The 10,580-nt window shown below is 32.5% G+C and overlaps 1 long non-coding RNA gene across 1 annotated transcript; it reads right to left on the bottom strand.

Annotated features, from left to right (window-relative positions):
• Window positions 1-7,602: 7,602 nt before the first annotated feature.
• Window positions 7,603-10,130, bottom strand: LOC148765907 (uncharacterized). The gene is made up of 3 exons (XR_016029336.1): window positions 9,656-10,130; window positions 8,361-8,589; window positions 7,603-7,832 (listed from the first exon to the last, which is right to left on the bottom strand). It is a non-coding gene; the product is annotated as an uncharacterized LOC148765907 (long non-coding RNA).
• Window positions 10,131-10,580: the final 450 nt, after the last annotated feature.

Below are 10,580 nucleotides of genomic sequence, written 5' to 3'. Positions count from 1 at the left end.
TGTTGGGTGCTAAATACCTAACACGCAAGTGCACGTATCGCAAACAAGTAGTAAAAGTGGACTCGTGAGAGTCGGATGTCGATCCCACAGGGAATACGTAAATTACCTAATCCTAAGTACCAAATTCTAACAATTACGATTTTTATCCAGCCTACGCAAGTTTGTCAAATAAAATCAATCAAACAATTAAACTAATTATGAAAGCAATTAAACACGAGAAAATATCAATAAAAACGGACCTAGGATTTTATCTTCCCCCTATGCAAGAATTGCTCACCCAAAACCCCTCAATTATGAAATATATGATTCATGATTATTAACCCGAGACACTAATTTACTCATAACCCGTTGTCGCGTGTATTATGAGTCTATTATTCATAAACGAAACATTAACTAACAAGTCTCGTAAATGGCTACCTAAGGTGATATCTGTATGTCTACGACACCACATGCAATTGACACACTCATCCGGTGAAAAACTACTCGAAGGCTCTTCTACATACCGTCTAATTATCAAAATAGCTCTGTCGAGTCAATCCCAATAATCACAGATAAAGCACATAAATTGATCAAGTTCATGCACTAACAATCATAACAAGTAGAAGAAATAATCATAAAATCATAATTGCATAATCTCAAGAAAAAGGGTTCGCAATCCCTACATAGGGTTCCAACAAAATCCTAGATTAAAAACTTAGCTACGCATGTTCTCTACGAAAAACATAATAAAAACATAAAAAGAATAAATTAATAAAAGATAGATAAAAGAAGAATTGTGATGAAGAGTTGTCAATTCTCCGTCTTCGATTCTTCGTTCTCTCGCTCCTCTCGCTCCAAGGTTGTGTCAAAAGTCCCCTTGATTCGTGCTTGGTTTGGGCTTAAATAGATGTCCCAACTTGGTAGAAGATTCTAGGTTTCCTTGTGTGTTTAAAAGTCCAAAATTGCCACCAGCGTGATTTGGCACGGCCGCGCAAAAATCAGTGCAATTCTCGCACGACCGCGCGAGAATCGCCGAACCTTCTGCCCAAATTCAGCATTTGGCACGGCCGTTCCAAAAATAGGCTAATTTTGGCACGGCCGTGCGGGCCTGTTTTCAGCCAATTTCAGCATATTTTTGATTATTTCACTTTTGGCCCATATTTTCTCCAAATTTGCAGTTTTGACCTCAAACTTTTCCAATTCTTCAATTTATACCTATAATACAATAAATCAACTTTTTAACCACCAATTATCGTTAAATCACACCAAAAGCTCAAATAAAAAGGTACGATAAAGTATAAAAATATATACTTAACACACCCCCAAACTTGATCTTTTGTTTGTCCTCAAGCAAAAACTAGCAACTTTCACAGCAACACTCTCAACAAATGCATCTCATCACATAGATTAATGGTCAACTTTCATTTTTTCAGAACTTGCAATTATCATGACAATTCTCAAAAAATTACAAGCTCGTAATTCAAAGATACGTATTCACTCACCATTGCTAAAAACCACAAACCATGCTATCGCTTCAAGTATCCCATATTTACAAATTAAAAATGGAGAAAATTTATACTTACATGATAATATTCAACTCCAAAGACTCACCAAATTTCTCTACTCGGCTAGTATCAAATAATTGAGCTATTGGGATCATTGGGACTTTTTGGCTTTCAAATGTTGGGCTTTTTGGTTCGATGTAGGAAATATGGGTATATGTGGCTATGCTTCTTGAATTGAGGTGATTACGCCAAATTTTGAAAGATAGGCGTTTGAAACAATGAATTCACCTCTAAGGACTTTAATAAACTCGATTCTTAAGAGTTCAAAAGTCTCCACTTTTGCTCTTAAGACAATGGATCGAGCTTTCAAAACAATTCAACAACTAGTCCTTACTTCCCCTTCTAGTCTCTTCTTCTTCTTTCTCTTTCTCTCTATTTTTTTTTCTTTTTTTTTTTTTTTTTTTTTTTTTTTTTTAGAAAAAGAAGGACCTTATAAATTTTTTTTTCGACCGAACTCCAAGGGTTAATTTTTCAAAAATCTCCACTTATTTTACCTTATACACATTGGCTAAAAGAAAGAACACCGTTTCTCCAAGGCTCAATCAAGGTTCGAATGATAAAAAATTAAAGGTAGGCTTGAAAGGCTCAAACGGTTCAAAGATGGCCCAAATCACTTCCCAAATTGCTCAACAATTTAATATTTCACTTTGTAAATTCATAAGACAAGTTCTAAAACCGAATAGCATATGATATAACATAAATTAACTCAAATTTTAAAACACAAAACTTTCAACCAAAACAACGCATAATTCGAGATTCCTAACAATGACTCCTTCTTACGACACTTTGAATCAAAAGCTCACCAAAATTCGATCAAAATCAAGATAAAACAAGCAATTTCATCATTAAACATCGACCATCTTTCATCATCATGATTCATCGAAGCATTTATCTCAAGCAAATTTTTTTTTAAAGAAATAACTAAAATAAAATAACTCAAATAAAAAAAAAACTTAAGGCATGCAAACTAAAAAATTAAAGCACATAAAAACAAGTAATTTTCCACCCCCAAACTTAAAATTTACATTGCCCTCAATGTAATTAGAACAAAGTTCAAGGATAGAATACACCTGATTAGTCGGAAGGTCCTTCTCCGGGATGCACTCTTTGATGTTCGTTTAATCCACATTTAACGTCTGAAAAGATATGGATCTCTACAAGAGATCGTACCCACAAATGCTACAATCCCCATTTTTATAATGTGAAGAGCTTGAAGCTCATACATTTTAATAGCTGTCGACATCTAATTGGTCATTAGTATATGCATTCACAAATGCAATTGACCATAATTATTTGAAATTATTGATGGAATGAATTGTACATAGACTTGCGGTCATCACACATAAAGTTGTGAAAGCCTTTAGTGCAAAGGTGGGTAAAATTATTGCGGTACATTTGAATACCTTTTGAAAATATATTTTTATGATGCAATCAGTTTATGATGGTATATTCAAAATACTTAACATGCATCATATGGATGCAATTACCGCATATCTATATGGATCATAAAATTAATGAAGAATTGATAATGCATTGTGCATATAATTAATAAGAGGTTTCATGTGTCATACCCTAGAAATGATCCATTTACATATTATCTTCAGAATATGGTACATTCACCTCAGTGAATACCTTGTCAAAGATCAAATAATCTGACTTACCATTATCATGGTATAGATGTGAATGACCTAAATCTTGTGGAGACTCACGAAGAGCTCACAAATATGGTGAATTATTTGGTGACATAATTTGAGATGAAAAATATTGGAAGGGCAAAATGCATCTTGAAAAGAAGATATATCAAATAAAATTTATCCATTAATACAAATAAGGAAATGGATAAGACTCGTTTATTGAGTGATATTATGTTTGTCCAATCATTTGATATAATTGAAGATCTTTTAAGCCCTTGAGAAGATAATGAAAGAATTACAAATTTGCAAAAAGTGTAAAATGTGTATTACACTATCTTTATGGAAAATTCTGTGGATCTTAAAGCGGATATAGTTGGCTATATCAAAGTCAAACTATAAATTATCATATTCATTTATCGGAGTATTGCCAACTACTTCATTGAGAAGATGATTAAAAGTCATATGTCGAAATCAGGGGGAGCATGAGCGCTACTTATAACAACACTGTACTCTTTTTCCTTCGACCAAGTTTTTGTCTCGAGGGGTTTTTCTTGGCAAGGTTTTAACGAGGCAGTGTCACGCTAGCAAGTTTCATATGGATATGTACTCTTTTCTCCTTTGATTAGGTTTTGTCCCAATGGGTTTTCCTAACAAGGTTTTTAAAGAGGCATATTCCATAGATGGTGGACATCCAAGGGGGAGTGTTATGAATTCTTAAAGGTGTGGATGACCACCGTTACTCACCATTACTCCCACCACTACTCCCACCATTTACTCACCATTATAGGCTCATAATTCCTTATAACTCATGACCTTTCATGGTCTTACTTGTACTATATATAGTGCTCCATTTGTATTGAGTTGGATACACAAGAAGAACAAGAGAATAATATATTTGTTTCTCTTTATATTACTATGTCAATTCATCTTTGTTTTGTTCTTCTTTATTAGTTTCTCAATAGTCTTTTGATTTTTTTTTTTTTTTTTGAGTAAATTCAAGTCAATTACAAGGGAAAGTAGGGGAAGAGGACTCGAACCCTAGATCTTTACCCTATTGGTAAATGCTAGGTACTAACTCTCCTAGTGAGGGCTGGTAGTTGTCTTTTGAGTTTTGAGTTTTGACTTTTGAGTTTTAAGTTTTGTCATTTACTTTTCCTTGTAATTGGAAAATTAGACAAAAAAACCCCATCTAGGAAAATGAGTTATGGAAGCACCCTCTCCTAAAAATAATTAGAGAAAACTCTCTTAACTAATATTCCACCCAAGTGATATTTTCATAATTCCATAACTACCCTTAATTGTCTACTATACTCTTTCAAAACCCTAATCTTATTTTCTCTTCTCTTGTCTCTTCTTCTCTCGTCTCTTATGTGCTTTTTTTTTTTTATCTCTATTATACTTTTCTCTCTCAGTTCTTTAGATTATTCTCTCTTGATCGGAAAATAAAGAACCAACCACTAACATCACCGCCAGAACAATGATGCCACCTCCGTTGAAACCATCGTCGTCGTTGCCGTCTCCGTCACCGTCGTCGTCAGGGTTGTCGTCGTTGCAGATCTTAACAAAAGCCATAAAGATGATGATGATGATTTTGATAGCGATTCTGAGTTCGAATGCCACGATTGCTACATCGGCGGCGAAAAGAGGTTGGGGATAATATTGGCATATACATGAATGTTTCCTTTATTTATAATAAATATTAAAGGGATGGGCTTATTGGTGAACAATAAATAATTCTAATACTTTCAGAACAATAAATGGCTATGTGTATATCAAAATTCACACTAGTTGCATTACATAATCCATACAGAAAACACTATGTACACTCTCACCACATCTACAGTCCATCCTCCCCATGACCACCAATTTTCTCATTTTTTTACAAAACCACCATAACCACAGTTCCACCTTCCATCCCCACCTAATTTCCTAGATTTGTTTTTACAAAACCACCGCAACCATCGTTCACCAAGCCCCTCCCTTCACTTGTTTCTCATTTTTTTAACAAATCAACGATGGCAGTCGTGTTTACTTTAAATTAGTTCAATAATTTCCCAAAATCTTGTCTAAAAAATTGATTACTCTGCATATAATCCCTAACATATAGAAAGTAAAAAAAAAAAACGAAAAAACATAATTAAAATCAATCCACTTTGAAAAAGATTATCCGAGAATGGATCTACAAAGATTATCCAACGATAGATCTAGGACGGTGAATAATTTTCTAGATGCGAATGGAGCCGGTGAAGAGTCCGATCTTCTTCTCCAGCGATATCTGTTTTTTTTTTCGTCGAGTTTTGGTCGAGGATTTAGTTTTGGAGGTTTGTAAGAGCGGCGTGAATGAGAGCAGAAAACGAGACGGGAGGATAGGAAAAATGAGAGAGAGAAAATAAAACAAGACTAGGTTTATGGAAGGGTATTAGGTAATTAAAATTGTGATGAGGCTTATATTGAAGGCAAATGGGTTTTCTCTAATTATTTTTTGGAGGAGGGTTTTCCTTGACTACATTTTCTAGATGAGGAGGTCTTGCTAATAATCCCCTGATGAATTGATCTTATTATATTAGGATTTGGGATGACATATACGCATCTCACATGTAGAGGTTGTTAGGTAATGCACTACAAGAGAAAGATTTAGAACCACTACCAAGATCAATTACGAAGGAAATATCTATTTTAACAAGAGACATTAGTAGAGGTGGAAATCGGACGGATCGGATCAGGATTAACGTTTTTGGTCGAAGTGATAATCTAATTCCAATTCCGTTAAAACAAAATTAAAAATCAGAATTTCAGAAATTGGGATGAGAAAAATCGTTCAAAACAAAATTGTCGGATCAGAATCGGCAGATTTCGGAAAATTTCATTTTTTTAGTCACCTAATATAAAATGCGTAGTAATAATAATAATAATAATAATAATAATAATAATAATAATAATAATAATAATAATAATAATAATAATAATAATAATAATAATAATAATAATAATAATAATAATAATAATAATAATAATAATAATAATAATTTTGGATAAAAGTAATGGAATTTTCGGAAATTAAAATAAGATCGTAAATAAAAATCTCATATAAATTCCAATTTCGATCCAACGAGTTTGTAAAAAAATTTGAATAGGTATTTTGGAATTTGGAATGAAAAATATTGTTTGAAAACCAAAAAAAAAACAAAATTGGATGAGGATCGGCAAATTGAAAATTGCTTAGCAATTAATTTCCATCCCTACGCAACAATATATTATATTTAGAATTTTTGATATGACTATTCTAATATATATATATATATATATATATATATATATATATATATATATATATATATATATATATATATATATATATATATATATATATATATATATATATATATATATATATATATATATATATATATATATATATATATATATATATATATATATATATATATATATATATATATATATATATATATATATATATATATATATATATATAAGTAAAGTTGGATATTAATAGAAATTAAAAGTACAGATTTCTAAAGAGGAGCTCTAAGTTGTAACGGTCTCTCAAATGAAATCATTTTTTAAGATGGTAGTATAAGTCAACGGCAAATATACGATCCCACTATTTTTAAATTTGTTGCGATTGAGACTTGTGATTAAAAAAGAAAAAAAGAAATAAGAAAATGACTTCGTTGTTTTCTTACTCATTTTCTTGTGTATGGTGGTCGAAAGAGTTTTGGCGACAACAAATAAGGATTGTCTTTAGCTATTTTGTGCCTTAAAACGAATAACAAATTGGGTCTTTTCTTTTCAATTTGTTGCTTCTAGTATTTGATATATAAAATAAAGGGTCCATTTGATATACACCCCTAGCATGGAAAATACATAGGGATAGGTCCACTCCTAAAATTCTTCCTTTGAGATAACCCCTGGAGAAGCAAAAGTACTATTGTGCCCTTATGTGCATTTTCGCCCAACTGCATTTATTATTTTCGCCCTGCATTCAGCATAATGCCAAACTGCATTTAGATTTTGGGCCTGCATTTATCATTTTTACAGATTTTTATAATAAAAAAATATAAATGTTTACCCTATTTTCTGTTTTTTAATTATTTTTTAATTTTTTTATTTTTTTTATTTTTTCTAATTTTTTTATTTTTTTAACTTTTTTAAATTTTTTATTTTTTTTAATTCAATTTTTTTTTTAATTTTTAATTTTTTAATTTTTTTTTTAAATTTTTAATTTTTTTTTTAAATTTTTTAAATTTTTTAATTTTTTTGATAAATTTACTGTACCGAAATTCACTACACATGACTATATTATACTACACATAACTGAAATATACCACAATCATGTTATGTAATCATGTACTGTTTTTTTACCAATATTAATCTACACGAACAACAAAATTTACAATTTCAATCTTGATATTATAAATCAACTAACCCAAAAAAAAAACGAAAACACAATCACATCCATAAAATCTTCAAAATATGAACACGCATTACTATACATTAAAAAACACATAACACGTATATAACTATATGTTACTATACGTGACTCTAGTTATCTACAATTATCTACAATGAAACGTCACATGACACTTCTCTGTATCTTATTCTTTGCATCTCATACTGTTACCCAAAGCAAAACCTGTGACAAAAAATACAAGTTAAACAAAACGAAGAACAAAAATGGAACAAACGAATTATATTACGTGAAAAAATACAAAAAAACAATGAAAGACATTTTTTTGATAAATTTATTTTGGTGAACTATAGTTACAAGTAGTTGTTACTGCATATGACTAGATATGACTATATGTAGTCAACTATAGTCACATGTAGTTATGTTCATTCTTGTTACTACATGTGATTATATATGACTACCGTGTACTATATATGTATATAAACCAAAAAGTTCACAATTGAATCTATATAAGATTATGAATAAAACAATGTGGTTGGAAAAAAACAAAAAAAGACACCATTTATTGGTTTGAAACAGAAGGGCAAAAACACAAACACGACAGAAGAATTGAGTGAAAGTAAATCACGAGATATATTGACAATTACTTGTTGACCTTGCTACCATTCCAAATTAGTCATTCTACACCAAATCCTAAGAGAGAGAGAGAGAGAGAGATATGATATAGGAACAAAGTGGTTGCAATTAATTTACCGGTGACGGTGGCGGTGGTGAGCGGTGGTGGGCGGCGGAGTGGCGGTGGGCGGCTGTTAGCAACGGAGTGGCAGTGAGAGGCTGAGGGTATGGAGAGATGGAAGAGGCGCGGCGGCGGAGATTACGCAGGCGATGGGCAAGCGGCGATGCGAGGCAAGAGATAAGAGAAAAGGATGGAATATCTCTGCGCCTTATTATTAGCATCTCATAATGTTATACAAAGCAAAACCTGTGACAAAAAAAATACAAGTTAAAGAGCAAAGTGAAACATGCGAGTTAGATTATATGAAAAATACAAAAAAAAATGATTATAGTATACTACAAGTTCTATAATCATGTATAGTTATATGTATCCATGACTATACATGACGACATATATAACTGTATATGACTACATCTATGTCTGTATATGACTGTATATGACTACATCTATGTCTGTATATGACTGTATATGACTACATCTATGACTGTATATGACTACATATATGACTGTATATGACTACATCTATGACTGTATATGACTACATATATGACTGTATATGACTACATATAACTGTATATTCACCTAACCCAAATCACCCATCTAAGTAACACTACTGATTATGTTTTCTACTACAGGGAAACAAAACTCTCACACTTGAGGCATTTCGGATCATCTCCAATCTATCGGTTGCAAAAGAATTGTTTTGCAACAACTCCTCTTGGCAAAAACTTATTGCATAGAAGTTGTTTGAACTTCAAGACATGTGACAAAAAATTAAGTTCAGTTTAAATATCTACATTATAAATCAACTCATAACAACAAAATACATATCGAGAATACACAATCACATGCATATATTACTACATATTACTATATGATACTATATATTCCATTTTGGTGGAATGGGGCAATTTGATCCAAATACCGCATATTACATGAACTCCTCTGTTGTATTCCATACATAATTCACCTCAAAACCAAATCCAATATCTTTCTCACCATTTAAAAATAAAAATAAAAAATTGAAATATAATTAACAGAAAATGGTTAAAAAAATTAATGTAAAATTGTAAAAAAAATTATCAAATGCTAGTCAACTTTGTTTACTAATCATATTCCTACTCAGATCACCTCCCAAAGTCATTATTGCCATAGTAAAAAAATCAAAATTACCAATACCAACCAAATCGCCATTTCCAGCCTAGAAAAAAAACATAAAAAATTATCTCAGGAGGCTAATATAGGACGGAAATTCCATTATATAGTAGAAGAAAAAAAAATTAAAAAAAAAAAAAAGAGAGAAAAGCCAAACCTAGTCGAAGACGCCTCTCTTGGTCGTTGCTTCCCAGATTTGCAGCACGGAGAGAGCAATCCCGCTGGACATACCGGAGGCGACGAGGTCACTGACAACCGTGTAACGGCCATTGATTTCAGTTCCCGACAAATCTTCCTCCTCCTCGGCTTTGATTTAAGTGGCTGAAGAAACTTGGATCCTTAAAGCTGTTCACAGTCTCCACCACCACCGGATCCGCCGCCGCAGCCGCCGTGGTTGGTGGCGGCGATGGAGTCGGAGTCGGAGACCCATTTGTGACAGCAACCGGTTCCTCAGTAGAAGTCACAGGAGCATCTTCTGCGGCCACACCAGAGCCATTATCAGAGCTCGCAAACAAGTGAAATTGGAGCTTTTTCGCCGCCGTTTGTTAGAAGCAAGAAGAGGCGATGGTGGAAGAAGAGAGAGAGAGAGGAGCGGCCGTTTCTGAAACAAGAGAAGAGGGAGGGTTAATTTCCAGATTAGATCTAGGGTTTAATGGGTTCCACCCCTAAAAGGGCAAAACAGGTATTTTAAGTTTTTCAGGGGTCTCACAAATTAAGTTCAGAAATTGGGTTTTTGACTATGACAGAAAAAAACATTGGGCCTCCTCATATATATTTTCAAAACTAGGGGGTTATCCCACATTTCCCCTAAAATAAAATTATATTATACTTTTACTAAGTTCAAACAATACTTTTGCATGCGGATAACACTAATTTGTAGCGTTGCTTGGTGTTTTTTTTTTTCTTCTTCAAAGTTCTCCAAATTGTGGTCATTGGGCATGATTGATTTTTGGGGTTATTATAGCCCAAACTTTATAAATTCAAAACAATTTTAGTTTATATTAAACTAGTACTTCACCCGCGTGTTGCACGCATGTCAGTTTCAAAATGAGAAAAATAAAAAATATTTAAACGATTAGCTC

The sequence above is a fragment of the Erythranthe guttata genome, chromosome 13 (assembly GCF_056151865.1).
Source record: "Erythranthe guttata isolate IM_541 chromosome 13, IM_541, whole genome shotgun sequence".
Taxonomy (NCBI): Eukaryota; Viridiplantae; Streptophyta; class Magnoliopsida; order Lamiales; family Phrymaceae; genus Erythranthe; species Erythranthe guttata.
This window is presented reverse-complemented; position numbering and strand designations above follow the sequence as displayed.